General features: G+C 38.1%; 1 pseudogene; it reads right to left on the bottom strand.

Moving 5' to 3' along the window:
- Window positions 1–1,825: 1,825 nt before the first annotated feature.
- LOC111649324 (odorant receptor 131-2 pseudogene) lies at window positions 1,826–2,780 on the bottom strand (annotated as a pseudogene).
- Between the last annotated feature and the right edge of the window lie 6 nt (window positions 2,781–2,786).

Below are 2,786 nucleotides of genomic sequence, written 5' to 3'. Positions count from 1 at the left end.
CTGAGCTTACTCACTCATTTTAAGGAATATCTGAATAAAATAGAGACTGTAGAAACTTCTGGCTTCAGTGTCTGGCACGGTCTTTTCGGTTTATGAAAAGAATTAACGTTTTCTCATAATTTGCAGTTGTTTGAAGCCATGTAGAAGCCAAATTCTGGGCAGATTTTCACATTGCCATGGCAACGGCAGCTCCTGACCTGTGTGCGTGCGTGCGTGCGTGCGCCTAGCAACCAGATAACCAACTCTCCAAGCTCTGCTAGCTTTACATTAGCCGCATGTTAGGTCTTAAATTACATCTTAAATTACATTTAGTTTACTTCCAATACTTTATTCTTATACAATAAGTCCTGCTTTCAGAAAATTATTCAAGTTGTGACTGAGGCCCAATCCCATTCCTCATTTTTACCCCTACCTCTTGCCCCTTGGAACTGAGTTACAAGGGGTAGTGGTTGAAATCTACCCCTACAAAATGGGACACCCCTTAAGAACATGATACATCATAAGAAGCAGTGCATTCATGCATTGTCTAAATAACGGCAAATCACGTTGACATTACCATTTATTCGATTGAGATTGAAAATCATGGACAAACGTGATTCTTTCACAACTTAAATTTCATGCATAAATTGATCAATTGATAAAGAAAACAAAAAAACACTGATATATTACCAGGCTATTGTTAGCGATGCTCTGTAGGGAGCCCCAACAGTCTGCATTGATATAGGAGAGGTAAAGTTCAGCAAACTTGCTGCTGGGTGTCAGTTAAATTTAGGTTGTCATATGCCATCAAATGGGATGGGAGTGCAGCATTAAAATATGCCAAAATGTGGGATTGTCATGCACAAATCAGTAATAAAGATGTAACATTAATGTTAGCTAACGTTACCATCAGCTAGATAGCTACCGAGATATCAGCATACTACTAGCAATTTTTTATTTTTTTGTGGCTTTTATGAAGAAAAGGACCATATTTCATTGAAACAACATTAAACTAAGGCAATACAATAGTTGTCGTAATTTTTAAATCTTTCTTAACAGAGAAAATACATTTGTGAGTTTCTTTGGTCGCTTGGGTCAGATCCACGGCCATCTTGCCAGTGATTTGCAAGACATTCTGGGAAATATCTCATGACAGTCCGTTTGAAGTGTGCCCCTGAAAGATCTTTGGTTGAAGGGCCAGTTAGCTATTACACTTCACCCTACCCCTCTATCTCAACAAGAATCAGGACACCCTACACCTCAACATGATCACGCAAAACGGAGAGGTAAGGCTAAGTGGTAGGGGCAAGGGGTGAAATGGGATTGAGCCTAGGAATAAAGGTCTGGGCATGTCGTCTTTTTAAACATTACTTGAAACGGGCTCTTTATGTTCATCTGTTTATCTTTGAGTGGGACAGAATTAGTCTAATTGCTGATGTAATGATGAAAATGTTGATGAAAATCAGTTTTGAAATTCAAATAATATTCTAACCTTGTTTTCTATCACATTTTAGAAAAACACGTATTACACTTACAGCACCCATGAATTAGTAAATGATTTTATTGAGTCACTGGATAATAAGGAATATAGTGCAGTACTGTTTATTTATGTAAGAAAGGTGTTTGACACTATAAATCACTCTATACTGCAAGAAAACTGGTTTGAAAATTAGCCCAAATTATTTCAATTATAATTTATAATTATCACAGATACTGTGGTTTTGTGGAAAATACCTGGCGGCCCACTGACTCACTATCTGTGAGCATGAGCAGACTAAGCCCAGTTCAACATCCATGTTTGATAAACACTTGCACACCAACAGTGACTAACTGTGATTCTAACTTGTCAAATAGTATTTCTTTTACACAAGCCAAAGGAGACATAGTTTTTCAGTGCATGAAAGAAAACTTCATCTCTGAGGCCATAAATGAGAGGACTCAGACATCTTGGTGCAAGAAAAAACATTATGTAGTTAGCATACCTGACATTATAAAATAAACTATAATCAATCTGAAACAAAGCAGCTTCTATGAATGGGCACCACAGCTCGATGAGACAAAGCAGCAGCTGAAAACCATGAAGAACCACTGTTCTGAGCCCTTTCTTTGATGACTTTTTATCCTCTCCTGATGCAGCTTTGGCTACTTTCATTATTTTAACATAACAGAAAACAAGGATGATGCACATAATCAAAAATTGAAGTTGATATACAGCTGATCTAAGATGTTGCTGCCATATGTAAAACATAAACACGTGCATTGAACATAACTGATATTGTTTGTAAAAGCTCAGGGATGCTGATACAAAGAAGGTGGAGAGAATAACAATGCAGGGCACAGAGCTGAGGCAATGGATGATGAGGATGCAGTGAATAGTATTGCGTGTGGAGCACAGCACTCCATGGCGCAGGGGCATGCAAATGGCCACATAGCGCTCAAGGGTCATTGCTGTCAGAGTAACTGGTGTGACTGTAACATACACAAGTACCACAACACAGATAATGATACACAACCAAACCTGAATAGAAATATGACACTGGGTGAAAATGACAAGGATATTAGACATGAATAAGAAGAAACTATCTGACAGTAATGTAACAGCAAATAGGACGTAGCGTGTAGTTGTTTTTGAAAAGGTTATGATGAGCAACAAGATGATGCAGAGAAAAATTATCACCAGGATCTGCACAATAATGACCCGGTCATTTATTTGCTTCTGCAAGGACTCAGGAAGAAACAGTGAATTGTTATCTGCCATATATCTGTTTTCTAAGCAAACACAGAGGAAGTTTTAGCCAGTGCAAAAA

The sequence above is a fragment of the Seriola lalandi genome, unplaced genomic scaffold, assembly GCF_002814215.2.
Source record: "Seriola lalandi dorsalis isolate HSWRI2012SDOR001 ecotype SW California unplaced genomic scaffold, Sedor1 jcf7180002050420, whole genome shotgun sequence".
Lineage (NCBI taxonomy): Eukaryota > Metazoa > Chordata > Actinopteri > Carangiformes > Carangidae > Seriola > Seriola lalandi.
The sequence above is the reverse complement of the archived record's forward strand: the minus strand, read 5'-3'. Positions and strand labels throughout refer to the sequence as shown.